Source organism: Medicago truncatula, chromosome 7 (assembly GCF_003473485.1).
Source record: "Medicago truncatula cultivar Jemalong A17 chromosome 7, MtrunA17r5.0-ANR, whole genome shotgun sequence".
Lineage (NCBI taxonomy): Eukaryota > Viridiplantae > Streptophyta > Magnoliopsida > Fabales > Fabaceae > Medicago > Medicago truncatula.
The window spans coordinates 7,016,249-7,022,248 of record NC_053048.1 but is presented as its reverse complement, the minus strand read 5'-3'; positions in this window follow the sequence as shown (position 1 = coordinate 7,022,248).

Genomic DNA, 6,000 nt, shown 5'->3' with positions numbered 1-6,000 from the left:
CATGACCTTAATTTTTTTTTTTTTGCAGAATGAATTTGACCCATTAGATATACTTTTAATCTAATGAATGGTTGTATTCTCTTGGATTTTGACCTGCTAGCATTTTATTATTTAAATATATATTGATTTTAACAAATGCAATTGAATTTAATAAAATGGTGTTTTAAGTAATTTAATTGTAATAAATTGATCCTTTAAGTTTTTTTGGTACCACTTAGGTCATTTAAGTTAATCAATTGTAATAAGTTGGTCCTTCAAAAATATAAGTTATTCGGAGCCTAAAAGTCATAATTAAATAACTTAAAAACCTAAATGATACGAAAAATATTTAAAGGACAAAATTGTTACAATTAAATATCTTAAGGCTTAATTGTTCTTGAAAAAGGATTTTTTTTAAATTTTTTTTATGAGAAATGTTTTATAATTATTCTCAATAAAAACAAGGGTTAATTATGTTTTTGGTCCATATAAAATTGAGAACTTCTAAGTTTAGTCCTTACTTAATTTTAATAGGTTTTTTAGTCCTACAAAAAAAAAAGGTTAAAATATGGTTTTGGTCCCTGCAAATATGCCTTGTTTTGGTTTTAGTCCATGTAAAAAAATTGTTGTTTTTGGTCCCTGTAAAATATTTTGCAGAGACCTTTTTCAAAATCAAAAGATTTTGCAGGGACTATTTCTCTAATAAATGGGTTCAGTCATCATGTGTCACGTGTGCAAATCATCACAAAAGTGGAGCCAAGGACCAAAACCAAAACGAGGCATATTTGCAGGGACCAAAACCATATTTTAGCCAAAAAAAATTACTTCTAATTTTAGTCCTTGTTACGACAAAGTTTGTTTAATTATCCTTAAACTCTTAAATTTTTGAACGATTTTTTTATGACAAGTTTATAACACTAGGAAAGGTTCATTTACTAAAATTTAGAATTTTTTAACATGAAACGAATTAAATATAAATTTTTTAAAATGACAAAAGTTAAAGATAAAATTAACAAATTCTGGACGTAGAAATCAAATTTTGCAACAATTTTTTGGAGATGAACTTTTAGTAATGTTCTTAACACGTCTGCGAAAAATTGTTCAAAAACTCAAGAGTTTAAACATAAATTAAACAAATTTGAATTGAGGAGGGACTAATACTGATTGGAAAAATTTATTTTAAGGACTAAAAGAACTATTAAAATTAAGTAAGAACTAAACTTAAAAGGTCCCAATTTTATAGGGACTAAAAACATATTTAACCCTAAAAACAATGAACAAAATAATAATGAGAATCTTACTACAACTAAGATTCCATTATCCTTAAAAAAAAATGAGAATCTTCCTAAGAACTTAGATTCCATTCTCTAAGAATCTTCCTAATAGTAACTTCTGTTCAATGGAAATCTTCCTAGGAACTAAGATTTCATTCAATGAGAATCTTGCTAAGAATTAAGATTTCGATCTTTGGGAATCTTTCTAAGACTGACTTCCGTTTAATGAGAATCTTTTTAAGAACTAAGATTCCGTTCTCTGAGAATCTTCCTAAGAACTAAGGTTTCGTTCCCTAAGAATCCTCAAAAGACTAACTTCCGTTCTATGAGTCTTCTTAAGAACTAAGAAAATATTCTTAAGACTAACTTCTATTCTTTGAGAATCTTCTTAAGATTAACATATGTTCTATAAGAATCTTCTAAAGACTAACTATTATTCTATGAGAATCTTTCAAAACAAACTTTTGTTACAAAGACTAACTATCCTAATATGAGAATCTTCTAAAGACTAGCTATCATTTTCTGAGAATTTTCTAAAGACTAGCTATCATTTTATGTTTCAAATTTTTCTTTATTCCAAATATTTTATTTAAAGGTTTTTCTATCATGTGCAAATTTGCACATATTAAAAAGTTTTAAAAAAATTAAATTTGTATTAAAACTTGTGTATTTAATAATAAATATTTATTTTTTAATAAATAATTGTTATTTTTTAATAAAAAAATTAATTTTTAGTTACTTTAACATTTGCAATCTTACACATGTTCAGGGCCGGCCCATAGCCCGTCGAGGCTGGGCGACGACACCGGGCCTCCAATTTTTTGGGGCCCAAAATATTTTTTTTTATATGTAAGCCACGAAAATAATGGTTATATATCTATTAAAAGCAAATTAATTCAATTTGTATAGCTTGCTTTAGTGGCGTGGCCACTTTTTGTTGAGTGTGAGGTCATGTGTTCAAGACTCACCAAAGTGTGATTTTTAATATTTTTTTTTTAAAATAACTTATTTATTTTTTTGGGGCCCAGATTTTTTTTTTTTTTGCATCCCTTATAAAATTAAAACCGGGCCTATGAATTTGTTAAGACGGCCCTGCACATGTTAGATAAACCCTTTTATTAAATTATAACTGGCCACGTTATATGATATTCAAGTAATAATAATCTGTAATTTTTTTAAAGGGTCTTCCAATTATGTTATATACGTGATTAATATGGAATTAAATACATTTTTTTTAATATGGAATTAAATACATACAAACTATTACTTGACGAAATATATACAAACTAGTGATCATTTAATTATAAATACTATGTTTTTTATTTTTATTTTCTTGGTGCATTTCGAATGAATTAATATGTTCAAATAGGCCGTGCACATAACAATTAATAAAAAAAAAGTGGCTTTTATAATTGTTTAATAGCTATCAACCGGCTCGAACAGGTAGTGCACAGTAAAGCAACCTACAAACTTTGGCAATCCACTCCAAAAAAAAAAAAAAACTTTGGTAATCCACATCTCCCAGCGTGCGAGACCCATCAGCATAGCGCACGCTAAACGGAGCCATGTTCCAACATTTAGGTTTTTAAGTTATTTAATTATGATTTTTAGGCTCCGAATAAATTGATTAACTTAAATGACCTAAGTAGTACCAAAAAAATTTAAGAGATCAATTTATTACAATTAAATTACTTAAAACACCCTTTTATTAAATTCAATTGCATTTGTTAAAATCAATATATATTTAAATAATAAAATGCTAGCAGGTCAAAATCCAAGAGATTACAACCATTCATTAGATTAAAAGTATATCTAATGAGTCAAATTCATTTTGCAAAAATAAAATAAAATTAAGGTCATGCACCGTATATGACCCATTTAGCTTGCGTACAGTAGCCAGTGCCACTTTAACCTACATGTTTAACTTTATTTTTCCTAAAAAAATATCTAACTTTATGTTTTATTCATCACAAAATTTGTCGGTTGTTTATGATAGCGCCGTACTTTTTGACTTCCTTAAGACAAAGCAAAGCAATATTCGATTTGGTTGCCAACCGAGCTGGTTTGTCCCACTTCTCTCCATGCGCGTTCATCCATATACTCATTGTATACCCAAAATAATTATACTAAGCTTATCCCAAATACATTAAACAAAAATAATTTCCAGCTTTAATTTGAAAATTTAAGAGTAGATGCTCATGGTTTGATCTGAATTGATTTTGAGATGAAAATACATTTGAAAAAAAAAACATTAAAATAATGTATGGTTTGATTCTGTTTGAGTTACTATCTCCAAAAAAAATAACTTTCAATCAATTCCCATTATATACCGTTTGTTTTTCTTTTTGTTTTTGAGGGGAACGGTTTGAATTAAATTGATACATTTACATTTTAACGTTTTTTTTTTTTGTATGAGAAAAACATTTACATTTTAACGTTGTGTAATACACCATTCGATCACTAATATAAACAAAAGTTTGATTTTTAGCTTCATTCATTGTGTAATACGTCATTTAATGAATGAAGCTAAAAATCAAACTTTTGTTTATATTAGTGACCGGAGGGTGTATAATTTACGTTCCTCTCAAAACAAATATAATTTATGTTATGTAATATCGCAGACGACTTTTATGATTGACGACTTTTATGATGTTCGATCGATCCTATAAACTAATAGAAGTCTTTATCAATATGTTTTGTCTTCACTCAAATGTTTTTTTTTACAAGTCACTCAAATGCTTTACATAGGACTTTCTAGAATATAATGTCTCTCATCCTAAATTTGCTTCAAGTCAAGCACACTTAACTATAAAGTTTTTATGTTTTGCCTACCAAAAGGAAGATGTATCTTTTGTTGATATAGGTAGTACCAAACAATTTTTATAAGTCTTCTTTCAATCATGCAATCTCATATCTGCACGATTTCTCTCATTTCGATGTGAATTCGATTTGCATAGAAGCTATCAGTAGCCGCTCGTTGTCATGTCTTGTGCATCGATGACCACCCCCCCGCCCTCATCAGTCTTAGGTGTTACATGCCCACCAACTTCTGTTTCGTTTGTCCTCAAACCATATCGTATTGAAAGAGGTATGCTCTGATACCGTTTGTAACATCCCAACCCACTTTCAGAGTATGAATTTCGATATGAATTCGGTTCGCCTAAAAACTAACAATAGTCGTTCATACACTTTTTTGTTTTAAATGGTGAACCTCTCCTATTAAACTAAAACATTTTTTTTTAATCAGCAAATATTATTAAACGCCATCCCCGCAAGATGCAAGGAATGGACGAAACAAGATACAAATGGTGCCACATATAGACGGTACACCATAACCACCAAACAAAACCCCTGAAGATAAAGCCACCTAAACACATCACCCCCCTAAGACGGACACCTTAACAGAAACAAAACACTGAAAACACAGTATCCACAACCACTCATCGTCACTACTCACCTCCAAATAGCACCCCTCAAAATAAAACTCCCAGACTTCAACACCCAAGCTGAGCCACATGCAGGTTCCACAACCTCTCAACCTCCGATCCACCGAAAGAGCACAAAACAAAAGCCCAAAAACCAACTTAAGCCAAAGAGCTGACTCCCGATCTCGAATCAAAAGTGATCGGCCCACCAGACTTTAGAACCAAATCAGCAGGGCACCCCTCGCCTCCGGTACACCATAGATCAAAAGGAAAAGGCTCATCGCAACGGACGCACCCTCCAAACACCTTAACAACCCATAAATGCAAACAAGAGCTAGCGACGACGATCATGGACCCGTGTAATAGAGGCTATCTCCAAAAGAAATCACCCCAACAAACACCTGCCTCCTCACCTAAATAACACCAACCACCCCCAATGTAGCTCCCGTCCGCCAACCTTTCAGATACCAAATTCGAGTCCAAAAAACCACGACCGAACCCCCACTCAAAGCTACCACCTCCACCTCAACTGAAACACCACCAACACACCACCCCACAACAGAAAACAACAATAACGAACACACAGTGACCCCGGAGGGGGTCTTCCACCAAATCAAGCAAAATATGAATCTACACGACCACCGGCGCGAACAACCACTAAACCCTATTAAACTAAATCATATTTCATACAAATATATTACTTCAATATTTTTTCTTAATATCTTGTTATTTTTGTTAGAACTTCATATAGGAGCACAAGACTATTAAATGATGGAGTGTTAGAAAATCTTTATGAAATGCATAAACACAAAAATAACAGAAAACGGATGTAATAATGAATGAAGCATATTCTGTTTTATTGTCCTCTTGCGTACTTCGCATCACAATCAGCCATTAAAGAGACATGCAAAAAAGGTCGCAAGACACTTGATATAAGTCCTAAAATATACTCTCTTTCATTTCCTTTATTTTTCACTCATATAAGTCCTAAAATATACTCCTGAATTTTATATGCACTTCAAAAAAAGACTTTTAAATGGTGAACCTCTTGAATTTTATATGTAACATTAGGTTAATAATTTTTTTAAAATGATATATTTATGCCAAAAAAAGGAGTATGTTAACCTTTTATAGCTAATAGAATTGAAGAGGTCCACCACTAAACCTCTTTTTTGGGTGCATATTAGAGGTACCTTGCATTACACTCAGTTGCACAAAAAATGCTTATAAGTTGAGAGTTGTTTATCATTCATAACAATTATTTAGATTGTATATGCAAGACTCTCAATCCCCCATAGTCACCATATATACTTCGTTGGATT